The sequence below is a fragment of the Capricornis sumatraensis genome, chromosome 5 (genome assembly GCF_032405125.1).
Source record: "Capricornis sumatraensis isolate serow.1 chromosome 5, serow.2, whole genome shotgun sequence".
NCBI classification, from domain to species: domain Eukaryota; kingdom Metazoa; phylum Chordata; class Mammalia; order Artiodactyla; family Bovidae; genus Capricornis; species Capricornis sumatraensis.
In genome coordinates, this window is record NC_091073.1 from 93,578,373 (window position 1) to 93,601,349 (window position 22,977).

Sequence of the window (22,977 nt, forward strand, 5' to 3'; positions counted from 1 at the left end):
AAGTAGGGGTGACAGAAGATGAGATGGTTGGATGACTTCATTGACTCAGTAGACATGAGTTTTGGCAAACTCCAGGAGATGGTGAAGGATAGAGAAGCTTGGCATGCTGCAGTTCGTGGGGTCACAAAGAGTCAGACATGACAGCGACTGAACAACAACAAAAGCTCATTTGTATATAGTTTCCCTCTCTATAATTTTATTTCACCTAGTCCTTGTTGATTCCCTATGTTTCTGAAAGCTTTCAACACTACAGTTTCACAACTTAGCCATCTTCTTCACGTTGTGACATTGGGAGTATTGGCTTACTAATGCTAAGTCGCTTCAGTCATGTCCAACTCTGTGTGACCCCATGGACATCAGCCCACCAGGCTCCTCCATCCACAGAATTCTCTAGGCAAGAATACTGGAGTGGGGTGCCATTTCCTTCTCCATACTTACTATAGGGTTGGCCCCAAAGTTCATTTGGGGTTTTGTAACATTTCATGGAATACCCCAACAACTATAACCTACTATATTCCACCTAGAATAGAAAATCAAGACTCAAAATACTTATTAAGAAAGTAAACCCTTTTTTTAAAGAATCAATCTGAGAAATGTTTGTAATTCAAAGAATAGAGCTGCTGGAACATTAATTTAGTTTGACAAACATTTATTGATTTTCTGCTGGTCACAAACACCATATCATGTGCTGTGGAATTAAAAATGAGTTAGATAGCCCTGGTATCAAATGGAGTTATAGTTTACAGAGAAGTCAGATACGGAAACAAATCCATTGCAATGCAATGTAGCACATGTTATAATAGGGAGACAAGACTGTCTCCTAAAACTCAGAGGAAGCAAAGACTCCTTGCCCATAGGACTCAATTGAGAGTTCACAAATAAAGTTACACTTAATACTGAAGCCTGAGCAGAATTTGTCAGGTACAAAAGGAGGAATGATATTCTGGGCAAAGGGACAGCATTTGTAGACACTTACTCTCATGAAAGGATATAGAATATTTATTGAAGAGTGAGGCATAAATATACCAGAATAGAGTCACATGAGCGGGTCTATGGTGTTGAGAGGCATGTGTGAAAATAAGGTCAGTGAAGTCATTTCAGGCCACATGAGGAGGTGTATTGAGTGCCAAACCAGAGGCTTTAATATATTTCCTGAAGGCCTTCCAGAGCTAATAGAAACATTCAAATAAAAGGAAACAAATAATTAGATAAGTTGTTCAAGAAATAGATTGTGACAGTGAAGAGAGCAGAATCAAAAGCAAAAGAAGCAGGTTTACAGAGAAAACAGTATGAAAGTTTTCTAGAATGCTATTTATAGACTAGTTACGGATACACTAAGTCATGAAAATGACTAATAAAGTCACTCTAAGTTTTATTAACAGAGACTACAATAGTCAAAACACAAAACTTACCTTGTTCTCTTTTCATTAATGTGTGATTTGATGCCACTAAATGAATAGGTTTCCCTCCAAAGGGAGTTTGTTTTTACAGTGTGACTCTGATTTTCTTGCAGGTTCTGAGAGAAATCTGAAATGCATCCTTCTAGACCTTTGTTTTATATGCAATGTTTTTTAGTATCCTTTTACCTTATTTAGACAAAATTCTTTTGCTTAACCTTTAGATATAAGAGATAGTGAGAGAGCAAGAGAGAAAGACAGAGAAAGAGCTTAGAATGGAGACAGAAACAAGTGAGAGGATCATGATGTCATACAGTGAAGCCTCATTTCTGGGAATTAGCTCTGTCACTTATCCTATCCTTTCATCTTATACATTAGAAACGTCTTGCCAGCAAGGATACCTAGCAGATATTTCTCCAAAGAGAACATACAGATGGCCAACAGGAACATGAAAAAAATGCTCAACATTTTCCATCATTAGAGAAATGCAAATCAAAACTACAATGAAGTATCACCTTACACCCGTCAGAATGGTCACCATCAAAAAGTACAAATAATAAATGTTGGAGAGGGTGCAAACAAAAGGGAATCTTTCTATGTTGTTGGTGGGAATGTGGATTGATGCAGCCACAGTGGACAACAGTATGGGGGTTCCCTTAAAAACTAAAAATAGAATTACCATATGATCCAGGAATCCTACTCCTAGGCATATACCCAGAAAAGATGAAAACTCTAATTCAAAAGGATACATGCTCTCCAACATTTATAGCAAACCTATTTACAATATTCAATGTAAATGCCCATCAACATATGTATATATTTGTTGTTTTTCTTGTTCAGTCACTGAGTTGTGTCCAATTCTTTTGTGATTCCATGGACTGTAGCCCCACCTGACTCCTCTGTTCATAGGATTTCCCAGGCAAGAATACTGGTGCATGCTAAGTCTCTTCAGTCGTGTCCAACTCTTTGTGACCCTACAGACTGTAGCCCACCAGGCTCCTCTGTCCATGAGATTCTTCAGGCAAGAATACTGAAGTGGGTTACCATTTCCTTCTCCAGGGGATCTTCCCAACCCAGGGACCAAAACCACACGTCTTCTGCATTGACAGGCAGATCATTACCGCCGAGTCACCTGGAAGCCAATAGAATATTATTCAGCCACAACAAAGAATGAAATATTACCATTTGCAGCAACACTGATGGTCCTAGAGAATATCATACTAAGTGAAGTAAGAAAGAGAAAAATAAATATTAAATCACTTATATGTGGAATCCAAAAAATAATACAAGTGAACCTCTATATGAAACAGAAACAGACAGATGCAAAAAACAAATTAGGCTTACCAGAAGGGAAAGAGAAGGGGGACAGAGATAAATTAGGACTATGAAATTTACAGACACAAACTACTATACATAATATCAATAAGCAATAAGGATTTGCTACATAACACAGGGAACAATATTCAATATCTTGCAAAAACATCATGGAAAATAATCTTTATGTATATATATAATTCAAGAACTATCAGTTCAGTCACTCAGTCGTGTCTGACTCTTTGTGACCCCATGAACTGCAGCACGCCAGGCCTCCCTGTTCATCACCAACTCCCAGAGTTCACTCAAACTCATGTCCATCAAGTCGGTGATGCCATCCAGCCATCTCATCCTCTGTTATCCCCTTCTCCTCCTGCCCCCAATCTCTCCCAGCATCAGAGTCTTTTCCAATGAGTCAACTTTTTGCATGAGGTTTCCAAAGTACTGGAGTTTCAGCTTCAGCATCATTCCTTCCAAAGAAATCCCAGGGCTGATCTTCAGAATGGACTGGTTGGATCTCCCTGCAGTCCAAGGGACTCTCAAGAGTCTTCTCCAGCACCACAGTTCAAATGCATCAATTCTTTGGTGCTCAGCTTTCTTCACAGTCCAACTCGCACATCCATACATGACCACTGGAAAAACCATAGCCTTGACTAGATAGACCTTTGTTGGCAAAGTAATGTCTCTGCTTTTGAATATGCTATCTAGGTTGGTCATAACTTTCCTTCCAAGGAGTAAGCATCTTTTAATTTCATGGCTGCAATCACCATCTGCAGTGATTTTGGAGCCCCCCCCCAAAAAAATAAAGTCAGTCACTGTTTCCACTGTTTGCCCATCTATTTCCCATGAAGTGATGGGACAAGATGCCATGATTTAAGTTTTCTGAATGTTGAGCTTTAAGCCAACTTTTTCACTCTCCTCTTTCACTTTCATCAAGAGGCTTTTAGTTCCTCTTCACTTTCTGCCACAAGGGTGGTGTCATCTGCATATCTGAGGTTATTGCTATTTCTCCCAGCAATCTTGATTCCAGCTTGTGCTTCTTCCAGTCCAATGTTTCTCATGATGTACTCTGCATATAAGTTAAATAAGCAGGGTGACAATATACAGCCTTGACATACTCTTTTCCTATTTGGAACCAGTCTGTTGTTCCATGTTCAGTTCTAGCTGTTGCTTCCTGACCTGCATATGTATACCTAAAACTGACACAATACTATAAATCACCTGTATTTCAATTTTAAAAATATCTTGCTAGCAAAGCTTCTGTAAGAAAGCTCCATCTTTGACAGAATTGGAATAACATCTATCCCCTAACTTTGAAGTTCTATTCAATGCAAAACCTTAGTACACAAAAGGAATAAGCAGAGATCTTTGACCAAAGCTTAGATTCCTTGTTATTTCATTTATAGTTTTTCATGTAGAACAATGTTTAAGCTAAGTAATTGCCTAAAAAGAGGTACCTTTTGTGACTGAAAGAGTTTGGATGAATTGAGGATATGAATATATGATATATGAACGGAGACTCTTCAGAGCTCCCAGTTACATCTGACACATTCTCCTATTTTTTGCTACAAACTTGTTATCACATCCCACACTGTGCTTTGACTGCCTCTTTCCTATGAAGTAAACACTTGTTGGATAGTACTTAGCTTAGAACCATTAGAAATAATAATTGAAGTTATTATGGTAACATGATTTGCAACCCCCTTGAACATTTACTATCCATCCTGGATGCTGTCCCCATTTTACTGAAGAGAAAATTAAAGTCTCAAAATGTTAAAGCACTCACACAATGCAACAAAAGACACAAACAGGGTTGGAAGAAAGAACTTCTGGTTCTAAATCTCTTCTTGTCACATACTGCTTCTCCTGTCATCTCTCTTAGCCATATCCTTAACATTCAACCAACCTGAAGACCAAACACCAAAATGTTTCCTAATTTGTATAGATTGAATGCTTCTTGTATGATTTCAGTCCTCTCACAAAGAGAAGGAGTCTTATGCTGACTTTGTGGAAATTTATATTTGGCAGGTGTTGAATGTTGTAAATAGCATTACTATTTCACATCTTCTAATCTCTGAATCAAACTCATATAAACGCATGTCATTTCTTTTGTACTTGAGCCCTGAGGTGATTTTTATTATGAAAAGTGCAATTTTGAAAATCTAATGAACTGCCATCTATCTGAAGGGCAGCATTTTGCTGACATGGGTAATATCTGGAATTGTGATACCAGGTTATGAAGGCCATATGACAGCAAGCACTTGCTAATACAATAAAAACATTTCCAAGTTCTTCTTTCCAAAAGCGTAAGTATTTGTTTGTCTGGTTTTTGACCCTGAAGTTTACTTGTTTGCCCTCATTTCATAATGAACCATATTCTCCTGGCCTATCCTGATGTAGGTTTGGCTATATATTCTAAGCCAATTTCTAATTATTGTTCTCTCAGACAGAAACATGTTATCCATAAATTAAATTTTTAAATGTTTCCAAGACTTCTCATTTGCTGTGATCATCTTGTTCTCTAATACATAAGAAAAATGGACATGAATCCTGACCAAATATATGATGGAAAACCAGCAGTATAGACAATATAGCCAAAGGGTCATGACTATCTATATTTGTGGCTTTTGTTTAGTCTCTAAGTCATGTCTGACCCTTCTGCGACCTTGTGGGCTTAGCCTGCCAGGCTTCTCTGTCTGTGGAATTTTCCAGGCAAGAATACTGGAGAAGGTTGCCATTTCCTCCTCCAGGGTATTCTCTGGACCCAAGGATTGAACCCCCATCTCCTGCATTGGCAGGCGATTCTTTACCACTGAGACATCAGGGAAGCCCACTTATCTATATTATCAATTATCAGTTCTCAGTCTCTATGAGTAATCCACATGCAACAAGCTTTTCTGAGATTCTGGGATACTGTAGAGGTTTTCTACTCCAAAAACATTATAGCAAAGAATTTTGTTACATTATTTCAGGCATACAATATATTGATTTGATATCTGTATATATTACAAGATGACCTCTACAGTAAGTCTAGTTAATATCCATCACTATTTTTGTTGATTTCAGTCCCTAAGTCATGTCCAGCTCTTTATGACCTCATGAACTGCAACAAGCCAGACTTCTCTAACCTTCACTATCTCCTGGAGTTCACTCAAACTCATGTTCTTTGAGTCAATGATGCCATCCTACCATCTCATCCTCTGTCATCGCATTCTCCTGTTGCCTTCAATCTTTCCCAGCATCAGGGTCTTTTTTCCAATGAGTCAGCTTTTTGCATCAGGTGGTCAAGGTATTGGAGCTTCAGCTTCAGCATCAGTTCTTTCAAAGAACATTCAGAGTTAATTTCCTTTAGGATTGACTGGTTTGATCTCCTTGTTGTCCAAGGGACTCTCAAGACATAAGCACAACTTTTAAAGACTGGTTTATTTGGAGTCCCTAATGGTGAAGCAGAATCAATAAAAATCAATCAACTTGAACATAAAATGAAACATACCTGAGGGAGCATACCTGAGGGATAAAAACAAAGCCAGTGTGCAGAAAATTTTATGCCCATTTCATTATGAGAATTTTTAAGAACTAAAGAGTGGTTAGAACATTGATCTCCATCCAAATAAATTAATAGTTGGTAACTTTCATTGAAACACAAATATGCACACACTGAAACAGCTAGATTTTCCCTTATCATGACATAATCCTAAAATTAAAAAAAAAAAAAGCTGAAGCTGCAATAATGTCACCTGGCTATTTAAGAAGTTTCTTAATAATGTTTATTCAGTCACACTCACCTACTGAGTTCCACTATATGACTAATCATAGTTACCTCCAAGCTGAGAAGCAAGTGTTAATTCCTAGCCTCAAAACAGAAGGAAATAAATAAACCTACTTTTGGCAAGTAAGAGAATTTAGTCTGTTTAGAGCCACAGAAAACTGAATTAATTCACAGACTTTTGTTACTCAGGCAGATATGAAATCTGTCCTATAGACATATGGGATACCCATTCTTAATTTTAATTATATGTTAGGGTTGCCAGATTTAAATTTGAACTTCATGAGCAACACATATTTTGGTAGTACAAGTTAGTATTAGTGTATTCCATACAGTGGATGTCAAGACTATGTATTCTTAGTAAGTATCCTGGGTGATTCTTTGGAACTTCAGCATCTGAGAGCAAACATACTTTATATTAGATCTTGTGCTCAGCTCTGAGTATGCAGAAATAATCTAAGTCTCTTCCCTGGAGCTTCTCATTGACAAGCACTAAGTGTAGGGAAATACAAAAATAATTACCTGATATTCTTTCCTCCTTTTATTGCCTTGTAAAATACCACTAATTTTCAATTTCATCAGTTTTATGATCTGAGTTTTTCAGGATGGTATTGTTAGCCTATGACCTTGCTCAAATTTTACAATACAATTGATGCTTTTTAAATACTCAAGAGTTTCAGAGTGCCAAGCAGTTAGCAATGAAGCTTCTATTTCTTTGTTGTTTTCAAAACATCCTAGTTGCTCTGTCCTACTTTCTCTAAGTTGGTTATTATTAAAGATGAAAATGTCCCCAAGAAAGGAACATGCTCAAAGTGTTCTTAACAAGAGATTTTGAAATATCTGACCTGTCAGAAACAAGGATCTCAAAGGGTGACAGTTAAGTTAACCCAATTCCCACACCACTGCTGTGCCTCAGAATTCAGTACTACTGCCTTTAGACTATAAGCAATCAACACTATATGTAAGACATAAGAAAATTATTTCTGCTGATTTGGAAGTCATTCTCTGCTTTAAAAAATATTCATGTCCTTGTTAGGAATGTTAGCATCAAAGACAGGATTTATAACTGCTATTAATTCCCCAGATTTTCAATCCTCTTTACCCTAATGTACTTTTCCATAGCACTTATTAGCTTGTAACATACCATAAAAGTTACTTGTCAATTATTTTTCTTGAGTATTATCTATCTATTGCCATTAGATTATAACTTCCACAAAAAGTAGAAGGATTTTTTTAAAGAGTTTTTTGCACTGATTACCTTTCAGTGGTGGAGAACCAAGTAGTATATAGCAGAGACTCATTCAATTTGTTAAATGAATGAAGCTAACTAAGAGTAACTAATACTCCATCACTCTTAGTCCTACTTTATCTCCAAAGTATGAAACCATTCAAGCACTTGCTGTGCTGGTTTTTGTGCAGTATGGTAAAAAGCACTTTGGGGAAAAAAAAGTAGTGCTTGCCTTTTGTATGGAAAAGAGGGCAGACAGAATGGAAACCAGAATTACAGAAAACTAACCAAACTGATCACTGGGATCACAACTTGTCTAACTCAATGAAACTATGAACCATGACATGTAGGGCCACCCAAGACGGATGGGTCATGGTGGAGAGTTCTGACAAAATGTGGTCCACTGGAAAAGGGAGTGACAAACCACTTCAGTATTCTTGCCTGGAGAACCTCATGAACAGTATGAAAAGACAAAATGAACACTGAAAGATGAACTCCCCAGGTCGGTAGGTGCCCAATATGCTACTGGAGAAGAGTAGAGAAGTAACTCGAAAAAGAATGAAGAGACAGGGCCAAAGCAAAAACAACACCCAGTTGTGGATGTGACTGGTGATGAAAGTAAAGTCCAATGCTGTAAAGAACAATATTGCACAGGAACCTGGAATATTGGGTCCATGAATCAAGGGAAACTGGGAGTGGTCAGACAGGAGATGGCAAGAGTGAACATTAACATTTTAGGTACCACTGAACTAAAATGGACCAGAATTGGCAAATTTCATTCAGATGACCATTAAATCTACTATAGTGGGCAAGAATTCCTAAGAAGAAATAGAGTAGCCCCCATAGTCAACAAGAGTCTGAAATTCAGTTCTTGGGTGCAATCTCAAAAACAACAGAATGACCTCTGTTTGCTTTCAAGGAAAACCATTCAATATCACAGTAACCCAAGTCTATGCCCCAACCACTAATGCCAAAGGAGCTGAAATTGAATGGTTTTATGAAGACCTATAAGACCTTCTAGAACTAACACCAAAATAAAAAAAAGGTTTTTTTCTCATCATAGGGTACTGGAATGCAAAAGTAGTAAGCCAAGTGATACATGGGGTAATAGGTAAATTTGGCCTTGGAACACAGAATGAAGCAGGGCAAAAGATAACAGAATTTTGCCAAGAGGATGCATGGGTTATAACAAACACCCTCTTCCAACAACACAAAAAACAACTCCATACATGAACATTACTAGGTCAATATTGAAAACAGAGTGATTATATTCTTTACAGCTGAAGATGGAGAAGCTCTATACAGTCAGCAAAAATAAAAAAAAAAAAGACAGTGAGCTGACTGTGGCTAAGATCATTAAATCCTTATTGCCAAATTCAGACTTAAATTGAAGAAAGCAGGGAAAACCGCTAGACCATTCAGGTATGACCTAAATCAAATCCCTTATGATTATACAGTGGAAGTAACAAATAGATTCAAGGGATTAGATCCGATAGACAGAGTGCCTGCAGAACAATGGATGGAGGTTCGTTGCATTGTACAGATGGTGAAGGTCACTCAGTCGTGTCGGACTCTTTGCGATGCCATGAACTGTCTATGGAATTCTCCAGGTGAGAATACTGAACTGGGTAGCCTTTCACTTCTCCAGGAGATATTCCGAATCCAGGGATTGAATCCAGATCTGCCTGCATTGCAGGCAGATTCTTTACAACTTAAGCCAAAAGGGAAGCCATATACAGGTGGTACATGGGTCCTAAGTCACTTTAGTCATGTTTGACACTTTGCGACCCCATGTACTGTACCCACCAGGCTCCTCTGTTCATGGGATTTCCCAAACAAGAATACTGGAGTGGGTTGCCATTTCCTTCTCCAGGGGATCTTCCCAACCCAGGGATCAAACTCATGTCTCATGTCTTCTACATTGGAAGGCGGGTTTTTTACCACTAGTACCACAAGGCAGTGATCAAAACCATTCCCAAGAAGAAGAAATGCAAAAAGGCAAAATGGTTGTCTAAGGAAGCCTTACAAATAGCTGAGAAAATAAGAGAAGTGAAAGGCAAAAGAGAAAAGGAAAGATATATCCATCTGAATGCAAAGTTCCAAAGAATAGCAAGGAAACATAAGAAAGCCTTCCTCAGTGATCAGTGCAAATAAATAGAGGAAAACAATAGAACAGACAAGAAAGACTAGCAATTTGGGAAAGACTAGAGATCTCATCAAAAAAATTAGAGATACCAAGAGAACGTTTCATGCAAAGACAGGCTCAATAAAGGACAGAAGTGTTATAGACTTAACAGAAGCAGAATATTAAGAAGAGGTGGCAAGAATATACAGAATAACTGTACAAAAAAAGGCCTTAACCATCCAGATAACAATGATGCTGTTATCACTCACCTACAGTCAGACATCCTAGAGTGCAAAGTCAAATGGACCTTAGGAAGCTTCACTATGAACAAAGCTAGTGGAGGTGGTGGAATTCCAGTTGAGCTATTTCAAATCCTAAAAGATGATGCTGTGAAAGTGCTGTGTTCAACATGCCACCAAATTTGGAAAACTCATCAGTGGCCACAGGACTGGAAAAAGTCAGTTTTCATTCCAATTCCAAAGAAAGGCAATGCCAAAGAATGCTTAAACTACCGCACAATTGCACTGATTTCACACTGCAAAGTAATGGTCAAAATTCTCCAAGTCAGGCTTCAACAATATGTGAACCATGAACTTCCAGATGTTCTAGCTGGATTTAGAAAAGGCAGAGGAACAAGAGATCAAATTGCCAACATCCTTTGGATCATAGAAAAAGAAAGAATTCTGAAAGAACATCTACTTCTGCTTCATTGAGTACACTAAAGCCTTTGTGTGCATCACAACAAACTGGGAAATTCAAGAGATGGGAACACCAGACCACCTTGCTTGCCTCCTGAGAAATTTGTATGCAGGTCAAGAAGGGACAGTTAGAACTGGACATGGAACATCAGACTGGTTCCAAATTGGGAAAGGAGAATGTCAAGGCTGAATATTGTCACCTTGCTTATTTAACATATACAGAGTACATCATGTGAAATGCCAGGCTGGGTAAAGCACAAGCTGGAAACAAGATTGCAGGGAGAAATATCAATAACCTCAGATACACAGATGACACCACCCTTATGGCAGAAAGTGAAGAAGAACTAAAGGTCCTCTTGATGAAAGTGAAAGAGGAGAGTGAAAAAGTTGGCTTAAAACTCAACATTCAGAAAGCTAAGATCATGTCATCCAGTCCCATCGCTTCATGGGAAATAGATGGGAAACAATGGAAACAGTGAGAGACTTTCTTTTCTTGGGTGAGAAAATCATTGCAGATGGTGACTACAACATTGAAAGACTCTTGCTCCTTGGAAGAAAAGCTGTGACCAACCTAGAGAGTGTATTAAAAAGCAGAGAGATTACTTTGCTGACGAAGTTCCATCTAGTCAAAGCTATGATTTTTCTTGTAGTCGTGTATGGATGAGAGAGTTGGACTGTAAAGCTTAGTGCTGAAGAATTGATGCTTTTCAACTAGGTTGGGAGAAGGCTCTTGAGAGTCCCTAGTACTGCAAGATCAAACCAGTCAATCCGAATGGAAAGCAGTCCCAAATATTCACTGGAAAGACTGATGTTGAAACTGAATCTCCAATACTTTGGCTACCTGGTATGAAGAACTGACTCAATGGAAAAGCCCCTGATGCTGGGAAAGATACAAGGAAGGAGGAAAAGGGGATGACAGGATGAGATGGTTAGATGATATCACCGACTAGATGGACATGAGTTTGAGCAAGCTGTGGGAGTTGGTGATGGACAAGGAAGCCTGGAACTCCAGTATTTTGGGCACCTCATGGGAAGAGTTGACTCATTGGAAAAGACTTTGATGCTGGGAGGGATTGGGGGCAGGAGAAGAAGGGGACAACAGAGGATGAGATGGCTGGATGGCATCATTGACTCGATGGACGTGAGTCTGGGTGAACTCTGGGAGCTGGCGATGGACAAGGAGGCCTGGTGTGCTGTGATTCATGGGGTCGCAAAGAGTTGGACACGACTGAGCAACTGAACTGAACTGAACTGAAGGAAGCCTGGTGTGCAGCAGTCCATGGGGTCACAAGGAGTTGAACATGACTGAGGTACTGAACTGAAGTGAACTTTGTATGGAAAGGAACTTCTATAAGATGTTTGTCTGGTGCTTCCAACTTAACCTTTCAAAAGTAAGTTTCTAATCTGCACAAATCTGTTCCCCCATCAGACTTCCCTCTAAATAACAACCCAGTCCTTCTAGTTGCTAGTTTAAAACCTTGCTGTTAGGCTTGATTCCTTTCTAGTAAAAAGCCAAATATTGACTTTAATTCCAAGTATGTACAGATACTAACCATCTCTCATTACCAGCACTGCTACCACCCTAGTTCTACTCATTTCCTGCCTAACTAAGATCATGGCATCTGGCCCCACCACTTCATGGGAAATAGATGGGGAAACAGTGGAAACAGTGTCAGACTTTATCTTTTTGGGCTCCAAAATCACTGCAGATGCTGATTGCAGCCATGAAATTAAAAGACGCTTACTCCTTGGAAGAAAAGTTATGAACAACCTAGATAGCACATTCAAAAGCAGAGACATTACTTTGCCAACAAAGGTCCATCTAGTCAAGGCTATGGTTTTTCCTGTGGTCATGTATAGATGTGAGAGTTGAACTATAAAGAAAGCTGAGTGCAGAAGAATTGATGCTTTTGAACTGTGGTGTTGGAGAACACTCTTGAGAGTCCCTTGGACTGCAAGGGTCCAACCAGTCCATCCTAAAGGAGATCAGGCCTGGGATTTCTTTGGAAGGACTGATGCTGAAGCTGAAACTCCAGTACTTTGGCCACCTCATGCCAGGAGTTGACTCACTGGAAAAGACTCATGCTGGGAGGGATTGGGGGCAGGAGGAGAAGGGGACGACAGAGGATGAGATGGCTGGATGGCATCGCTGACTCGATGGATGTGAGTCTGAGTGTACTCCAGGAGTTGGTGATGGACAGAGAGGCCTGGTGTGCTGCGATTCATGGGGTCACAAAGAGTTGGACTTGACTGAGCGACTGAACTGAACTGAACTGAACTGGTCTCTCTCCCTACTTCCACCTTGAGTGTTTACAGTCCATCCTCAACATGACAGCAAAGTGACCCCATGTAGGATGCAGTTCAGATCATGCCATTTCTTGGCTCAAATCCTCCAATTCTTCCCCTCACATTCAGAGTAAAAGTCAAAAGTCTTACGATGACCTCCGAGACCTTGCATGATTGAGTTTGTCATGATCTCTCTGACTTGATGTGCTACTTACACCAGCTGACTCACTCTAGCTACAGCTGCCTCCTTGCTATTCTGGGAAGACTCAGGACACTTTCCTGCCTCAGGACCTTAAGCTTCTTGTCCCCTCAGCCTGGCATGCTCTCCTCTCAGATTCTCATGTGGCTCACCCTCACTCTCTTGTAGTCTTTGTTCAAATGTCTCTATCTCCGTGATCCCTTCCCTGGCTCAACTATTTGAAATTACAAACCCCAATGCCTGGTACCACCTCTCTCATTTCTCTGCTTATTTTTCCATAAAATGTATCAATTCTTAACATATTATTTAATTTACTTATTTATTTTTTTATTATTTCATAAATTTGTTTACTGTCCATAAGAGTAAAGGCTCCATGTGAGCTAGTGTTTCACTTTCTTTAATGTATATATATATATACAAAATTTTTATTTTACATTGGAGTATAGTTGATTAACAATGTTGTATTAGTTTCATATATGCTTATTTTCTTATATATCTTCAGTACACAGAAAGTATCTTACACATAGTAAGTGCTTAATAAATGTTAAAAGAATATTAAAAATTAAGAAAAAAATTTTATTAAATAGACTGACTGATTACATATTCACCTACACAATTCAGTCTTGCTTATAATTTGAATAGGCAAAATGTATAAATTCATAGTTTTATTTACACATTTATTCAGTAAATAGTGAAAGTCAAACTCTGGAGAGTATATTGTACATAAATTTTGAATCACCATGTTGTATGCCTAATGTAACAAATATAATATGGAAAATCAACCGTGCCTCAATAAAGTAAATAAATAACATTTTTTAAAAGTGTTGTTAAAAAAATAAATAAATAAATAAATAAAATAAAGTGTTGTTGTTCAGTCACCCAGTTCTGTCCAACTCTTTGCGTCCACAAGCATTGCAGCATGCCAGGCCTCCAAGTCCCTCGCCATTTCCTGAAGTTTGCCTAAGTTCATGCCCATTGCAAAAGTACTAAGCCTTAAAAAGGGGCTTCTCTGGTGATTCAATTGGTAAAGAAGCTGCCTGCAATGCTGGAGACCCGGGTTTGATCCCTGGATCGGGAAGATTCCCCTGGAGAATGGAATGGCTATCCACTTCAGTATTCTTGCCTGGAGAATACCATGAACAGAGGATCTGGTGGGCTAAAGTTCATGAGTTCACAGAGTCAGATGTGACTGAGCGACTAACACACACACACACAGGTATGCCTGAAAAAAACAAGCAAATAAATAGGAAAGAGTGTACCAACTGAGTGAGTTTATAATTTAGAAGAGTAAAGATACATGCACAAATAATAATAAAATATTAGATACTAAAATATAGAGTAGACAATAATATATTTCATATTTAATTAGAGATGTATTAATTAGTTTTAAGGTACTTTTGTATAATTACATGATTGAAAAAGTAGTTTAATTATAAAACCCTGCTTCTTTTTAAGCACATCAGTTCAGTTCAGTTTAGTCGCTCAGTCGTGTCTGACTCTTTTGACCCCATGAATCGCAGCACGCCAGGCCTCCCTGTCCATCACCATCTCCCGGAGTTCACGCAAGACTCACGTCCATCGAGTCAGTGATGCCATCCAGCCATCTTATCCTCTGTCGTCCCCTTCTCCTCCTGCCCCCAATCCCTCCCAGCATCAGAGTCTTTCCAGTGAGTCAGCTCTTCTCATGAGGTGGCCAAAGTACTGGAGTTTCAGCTTCAGCATCAGTCCTTCCAAAGAAATCCCAGGCCTGATCTCCTTTAGGATGGACTGGTTGGACCCTTGCAGTCCAAGGGACTCTCAAGAGTGTTCTCCAACACCACAGTTCAAAAGCATCAATTCTTCTGCACTCAGCTTTCTTTATAGTTCAACTCTCACATCCATACATGACCGCTGGAAAAACCATAGCCTTGACTAGATGGACCTTTGTTGGCAAAGTAATGTCTCTGCTTTTGAATATGCTATCTAGTTTGGTCATACGTTTCTTCCAAGGAGTGACCGTCTTTTAATTTCATGGCTGCAATCAGCATCTGCAGTGATTTTGGAGCCCGAAAAGATAAAGTCTGACACTGTTTCCACTGTTTCCCCATCTATTTCCCATGAAGTGATAGGACCAGATGCCATGATCTTCATTTTCTGAATGTTGAGCTTTAAGCCAACTTTTTCGCTCTCCTCTTGACATTCATCAAGAGGCTTTTTAGTTCCTCTTCACTTTCTGCCATAAGGGTGGTGTCATCTGCATATCTGAGGTTATTGATATTTCTCCTGGAAATCTTGATTCCAGCTTGTGCTTCTTCCAGCCCAGTGTTTCTCATGATGTATTCTGCATATAAGTTAAATAAGCAGGGTGACAATATACAGCCTTGATGAACTCCTTTTCCTATGTGGAACCAGTCTGTTGTTCCATGTCTAGTTCTAACTGTTGCTTCCTGACCTGCATATAGGTTTCTCAAGAGGTAGGTCAGGTGCTCTGGTATTCCCATCTCTTGAAGAATTTTCCACAGTTTATTGTGATCCACACAGTCAAAGACTTTGGCATAGTCAATAAATCAGAAGCAGATGTTTTCTTGGAACTCTCTTGCTTTTACAATGATCCAGAGGATGTTGGCAATTTGATCTCTGGTTCCTCTGCCTTTTCTAAAACCAGCTTGAACATCTGGGAGTTCACAGTTCACGTATTGCTGAAACCTGGCTTGGAGAATTTTGAGCATTACTTTGCTAGTGTGTGTGATGAGTGCTATTGTGTGGTAGTTTGAGCATTCTTTGGCATTGCCTTTCTTTGGGATTGGAATAAAAACTGACCTTTTCCAGTCCTGTGGCCACTGCTGAGTTTTCCAAATTTGCTGGCATACTGTTTTTAAAACAAGATAGTTATTCAAAAAATAAGACCAAAACTAATAAACAACTGACTCTTTTTTTCTCTCTCTCATTTTAGGTAGAAACCTTTGTTTTAGAGCCATTATGTGTCATGGTATCCTATAAGAAAAATGAGCAACAATAAAGGAAAATACTCTGAACTCTTCTCTGGCAGACTAGATCACTAAGATCATCATTAGATTACTAAAACCTGACTATTTTCCTCTAATCTCCGTATTTTTGCCTACTTAAATTTCTGCCTTGCTTTTTTTTGGAACAGCTTGAAAATCCAATATAATACGAAGCAACTAAGTTATTGAAGTTATTGACATCATCTTGATGACAAAGGTCATATAGTCAAGGCTATGGTTTTTCCCAGTAGTCACGTTACAGTTATGACAGATGGACCATAAAGAAGGCTGAGAGCCACTGAAGAATTTATGCTTTCAAACTATGGAGCTGGAGAAGACTCTTGATGGTCCCTTGGACTGCAAGGAGATCAAATCATCCAATCTCAAAGGAAATCAACCCTGAATACTCCAATTGAAAGGAATGATGCTGAAGCTGAAGCTCCAATACTTTGGCCACCTGATGCAAAGAGCCTATTCAGTGGAAAAGACCCTGATGCTGGGAAAGATTGAAGGCAGAAGGAAAAGAGGGTGACAGAGAATGAGATGGCTGGATGGCATCACCAATGCAATGGACATGAGAGTGAAAGTCGCTCAGTCGTGTCTGACTCTCTGTGACCCCATAGACTATACAGTCAATGGAATTCTCCAGGCCAGAGTACTGGAGTGGGTAGCTATTCCCTTCTCCAGGGGATCTTCCCAATCCAGGGATTGAACCCAGGTCTCCTGCATTGCAGGGGGATCCATTACCAGCTGAGCCACCAGAGAAGCAATGGACATGAACATGGGCAAACTCTGGAAGATGGTGAGGGACAGGGAAGCCCGGCGTGCTGCAGCCCATGGGGTCACGAAGGATCAGACATGACTTGGGGACTGAATGATGACAACAACAAGTTATTGAACTAACTTAATAAGAAACTCAATAGCTGTGATAACTTTCATTGTAGGGTATTTCATGCGAATGTTTAATATTTTTCAGAAGCTAAAAAATGTGATGTCCATATTAAATATCATAAACTGGAAATACTTCAATATTTTTCCTTTTATAAAGGAGTTTGAACCTACTTCATGAGTTAACTTCAGAGCAGTATGAAATATATATGCCCACTTAAGACACGTTCTAGAAAACTTCCATATTAGTGTCACTTATAATTAGAAAATGTGGGGCTTTTTAAACAGACTTTATTTTTTGGCACAGTTTTAGATTCACGGCAAAACAGAGTGAAAGATACAAAGATTCTGTATCCCCATGCCTCCATACATGCTTAGCTTCCTCATCATCACCATTCCTTACCCGAATGGTATATTTGTTACAATCAATAAACCTACATCAGTGAATCACCATCCAAAGTTCATAGTTTATATTACAGACCCTTCTCGGTGTGGTATAGTCTATGAGTTTGGAAAATAATGCCACATATCCACAATCCACAAATTATGCTGTAGTATATCCAGATTATAGTATCATACAGACTAGTTTCACTGACTCCAAAATCCTCTGTGTTCTAACTATTCATCCCTCAGTTCAGTTCAGTTCAGTTGCTCAGTTGTGTCTGACTTTTTGCGACCCCATGAATCGCAGCACGCCAGGCCTCCCTGTCCATCACCAACTCCCGGAGTTCACTCAGACTCACGTCCATCAAGTCCGTGATGACATCCAGCCATCTCATCCTCTGTCGTCCCCTTCTCCTCCTGCCCCAAATCCCTCCCAGCATCAGAGTCTTTTCCAATGAGTCAACTCTTCACATCAGGTGGCCAAAGTACTGGAGCTTCAGCTTTAGCATCGTTCCTTCCAAAGAAATCCTAGGGCTGATCTCCTTCAGAATGGACTGGCTGGATCTCCTTGCAGTCCAAGGGACTCTCAAGAGTCTTCTCCAACACCACAGTTCAAAAGCATCAATTCTTCTGCACTCAGCCTTCTTCACACTCCAACTCTCACATCCATACATGACCACAGGAAAAACCATAGCCTTGACTAGACGGACCTTAGTTGGTAAAGTAATGTCTCTGCTTTTGAATATGCTATCTAGGTTGTTCATAACTTTTCTTCCAAGAAGTAAGCGTCTTTTAATTTCATGGCTGCAGTCACCATCTGCAGTGATTTTGGAGCCCCAAAAAATAAAGTCTGACACTGTTTCCACTGTTTCTCCATCTATTTCCCATAAAGTGATGGGACGGGATGCCATGATCTTCGTTTTCTGAATGTTGAGCTTTAAGCCAACTTTTCACTCTACACTTTGAATTTCATCAAGAGGCTTTTTAGTTCCTCTTCACATCCACCATAAGGGTGGTGTCATCTGCATATCTGAGGTTATTGATATTTCTCCCGGCTATCTTGATTTCAGCTTGTGTTTCTTCCAGTCCAGCGTTTCTCATGATGTACTCTGTGTATAAATTAAATAAGCAGGGTGACAATATACAGCCTTGACGTACTCCTTTTCCTATTTGGAACCAGTCTGTTGTTCCATGTCCAGTTCTAACTGTTGCTTCCTGACCTGCATACAGATTTCTCAAGAGGCAGGTCAGGTGTTCTGGTATTCCCATCTCTTGAAGAATTTTCCACAGTTTGTTGTGATCTACACAGTCAAAGGCTTTGGCATATTCAATAAAGCAGAAATCGATGTTTTTCTGGAACTCTCTTGCTTTTTTCATGATCCAGAGGATGTTGACAATTTGATCTTTGGTTCCTCTGCCTTTTCTAAAACCAGCTTGAACATCAGGAAGTCCACGGTTCATGTATTGCTAAAGCCTGGCTTGGAGAATTTTGAGCATTACTTTACTAGCATATGATATGAGTGCAATTGTGCAATAGTTTAAGCATTCTTTGGCATTGCCTTTCTTTGGAATTAGAACTACTTTCTCTTTAATCATCAGAAACCACTTATCCCTTTAGTTGCTCCAGGTTTGCTTTATTCAGAATGTTATGTATTGGAATCCAACAGTATGTAGCTTTTTCAGATTGGTGTCTTTCACTTGTAATATACATTTACGTTTCCTCCTTGTCTTTTCATGACTTGATTGATAGCTTATATCTTTTTTAGCACTGAGGAATATTCCTTAGTGGGCCATAGTTTATCCATTCACTTACTGAAGGACATTGCTGGTTGTTTCTAAGTTTTAATAATTATTAATAAAGCTGCTATAAATATCTGTGTGTAAGTTTTTATGTGGACTTAAGTTTTCAGCTCACTTGGGTGAATACCAAGGAGCCTGATCACTAGATCATCTAGGAAGAGTAAATTTAGTTTTCTAAGAAAACTGCCAAACTGAGTTAGGAAGTATTCTCTCAGCTCCTGTCCTTTGTAAGAGATTATAGAAAATTCATGTAATTTCTTTCTCAAGTGTATGCAAGAATTCACCAGCTTAATCCATCTGGGCCTGATATTTTCTTTTTGCTGCTGCTGCTGCTAAGTCACTTCAGTCGTGTCCGACTCTGTGCGACCCCATAGATGGTAGCCCACCAGGCTCCGCCGTCCCTGGGATTCTCCAGGCAAGAACACTGGAGTGGGTTGCCATTTCCTTCTCCAGTGCATGAAAGTGAAAAGTGAAAGTGAAGTCGCTCAGTCGTGTCCAACCCTCAGTGACCCCATGGACTGCAGCCTTCCAGGCTTCTCCATCCATGGGATTTTCCAGGCAGGAGTACTGGAGTGGGGTGCCATTAATGTTAATAATTATTGATTCAATTGTTTAAATTAATAAAGGCCTATTCAGATTGTCTCTTTCTTCTTGTATGAGTTTTGGAAGATTGTGTCTTTCAAGGAATTCATTCATTTCATCTAGGTTATCAAATTTATCAGCATAAAGTTGTTCATAGTATTCATTTTCTATCTTTTTAATGTCAGTGGGATCTATAGTAATGTCTCCTCTTTCATTTCAACATAATATTTAATTTTATCCTTTTTTTTCCTAGTTAAGTCTCGGTAGATGCTTATCATTTTTGTTTCAAAGAATCAGCTTTTAATTTTGTTTCTCTATTAACTTCCTTTTTAGAAGTTCATTGATTACTGTTCTACTTATTATTGCTTATTTTCCACTTACTTTGGATTTTTCTTTTCTTAAGTTTCCTTCAGTAAAAGCTTAAATTATTGATGTTTACATCTTTGTTATTTTCTTTTAAAAAATGCATTCAGTGCTATAAATTTTCCCTAAGTACTGTTTTCACTGCATCCCAGAAGTTCTGATGATTGGTATTTTCTGTCTCATTTAATTCAAAATATTCTTTTCCTCTTGAGATTACTTCTTTGCCTCAAATGTTATTTGGAAGTGTTGTTTAATCTCCAAGAATCTTTGGCTTTTCCATTTGTCTGTTATTGATTTCTAGTTTAATTTAGTTGCACTATGAAATCAGACTTTGTATTATTTTTGTTCTTGGTAAAAGTTCCATATGAGCTTGAGAAAAATGTGTATTCTGCTGTTGTTAAATGAACAGTGTATAGATGTCCATTATATCCAGTTGATTGATGGTGTTATTGAGTTCAACTATGTGTTTGCTGATTTTCTGCCTGCTGGATCTATCCATTTTTGATAGAGAGGTATTGAAGTTTCCAATGATAATGGTGGATTCATCTATTTCACCTTTAGGTTCTATCAGTTTTTGCCTTACAGAGTTTGGCTCCATTGTTAGGCATATCTGTGTGCATTTGCACTCACTTTGCTCAACTCTTTGTGACCCCATGGACTACAGCCTGCCAGGCTCCTCTGTCCATGGAATTTCCCAAGCAAGAATACTGGAGTGGGTTGCCATTTCCTACTCCATATACACATCAAGAATTAGTATGACTTCTTGGAGTACTGAACCCTTTGTTATTGTGTAATGCCCCTCATTATTTCTGATAATCTTTCTTACTCTGAAATCTATTTGACTTGAAATTAATATAGCTACTCTTTCCTTTTTTGATTAGTGTTAATATGGTGTTTCTTTCTCCATTCATTTGCTTGTATATGTGTCTTTATATTTAATGTGGGTTTCTTATAGAAAACAAATAGTTAATTTCATTTCTTCAATTCACTCTACCTTTGTCTTTTAATTGGTAAATCTAAACCATGGATATTCAAAGTGATTATTGATATACTGGAATTAATAGCTACCATAGTTGCTACTATTTTCTATTTGTTGTCCTTGTTCTCCATTCCTATCTTTTCATCTACTCTTCTTCTACCTTTTGTGCTTTTAGTTGAGCATTTTACCTGGCTCTCTTTTCCCTCCATTCTTAGTATGTGTGTTGTACTTTGTTTTTTCCCTTTCAGTTTTTTAGTGGTTTCCCTAGAGCTTGGAATACTTGGAGTATTCAATACAAATACTTCACGTCCATCAAATAACACTATATTGATTCTTGGGTAGTATGAGTACCTTAAAATAACACAATAATCTTAACTCCTCTCTCTTGTCCCTTCTAATATAGTTGTCTTTTATTTCACTTATACATGTGTGTATCAGCATAGACAAGTGTGTGTGTGTGTGTGTGTGTGTGTGTGTGTGTGTGTGTAATCAAACGCATTGTTGCTGTTATTATTTTGAAAAATCTATTCTCTATTAGGGCAGTTAAAAATAAGAAAGATCAAAGTTTGATTTACTGTCACTTAGTTTTTCTCTGATTTCTTCTTTTTATTATGTAGATCTGAGTTTCTGACCTATATCATTTTCCTTGTTTCTGAGGGACTCCCTTTAACATTTCTCGCAAGACAGACTACTGGCAACACATGCTTTTTCAGGGAAAGTCATTATTTCTCCTTCACTACTAAATGATTATTTCCCAGAGTACAGAATTCTAGGTTGGTGTGTTGTTTTCTCTCAAATTTTAAGTATGTCATTCCTTCCTTCTTGTTTGCATGGTTTCTGAGGAAAGTCAGATGTAATTTTTACCTTTCCTTCTCTCTGGGTGAGATGTTTATTTCCTCTAGCTTCTTTAAGAAAATTTGTGTATACCTTTGATTTTCTATAGTTGATAAATGACATAACTAGGTGTGGCTTTTTTGCCAGGTATCCTTTTTGATTCTTTCTTCTGATAAAGTTGAATAAAAATGCAAAGGGAACAACAGTTCTAATCTATACCTATCGAGTACTTAGTTGTTGACTGATATTACTGACACCAGGGATCTCAAATTTAGTCCATTAAAAATATTTGTACTCTTCATGTCTTGTTGAAGAGAGGTCTGAGTCCTTCCAAGAAACGCCAGGGCTGACTATTTGGAATTTTAATGCTCCTTAGTTGATATGGTCTATGGACTCAAAGCACCATTAGTTTTAAACATTGTTAATGCCAAGAGCAGTAAACAATTTCCCTGGAGTTTTCACTGCTGCTCTTGAACAAATCTGTTTGTTTTTCTTTAACCATGATTCAAACTTTTATAGCACCCAATGTCCAGCTTGTTATCCTCTTCCAAATGTGAAACCTTGTTCCCAGAGATGGCTTGGCATAATTTTGATTAAAGACTGTTTTCACAGATTCAAGAATATAGCATGAAAGAGACAAAGAGTGTGGCCCAAAGGATTAATAAAGACCAGTGAATACGGCCAAATGAAGCATATTTGCTATTTTTCTATTATTCACTGTTATTCTTCAGGCTGAGGGGCTGCCTAGCATCAGCAGAAGATGAAGTCTAGCAGGATTTAAGCGTTAACCAGACATTGCAGCAAAGAAGTAAGAAATAAAAAAGAAAGTAGAAATAAAATTGTTGTAAAGGGTGAATGCAACTTTTAGAAAGAATTAAAAATGGACAGTTTACCAATGGAGATTTCACATATATCTACTTATTCAGCATGATAAAGTTTCTAATGCAAAATACTATATTTATTTACTTAAAAATGTAGATCTGTCCTTAGCAATTACATTAATCTTTCCTTGTCATCATTTATAGCTCCTTAAAGCCTCTTATAATGTATGTTTCTATCAGGAATGTGTAGTTCTCAATAATTCATTCTAATTTTTTAAATTTTTTGCTTTCTGTGAAACCAATACAGTATTTTATTTGAAAATTGTTAA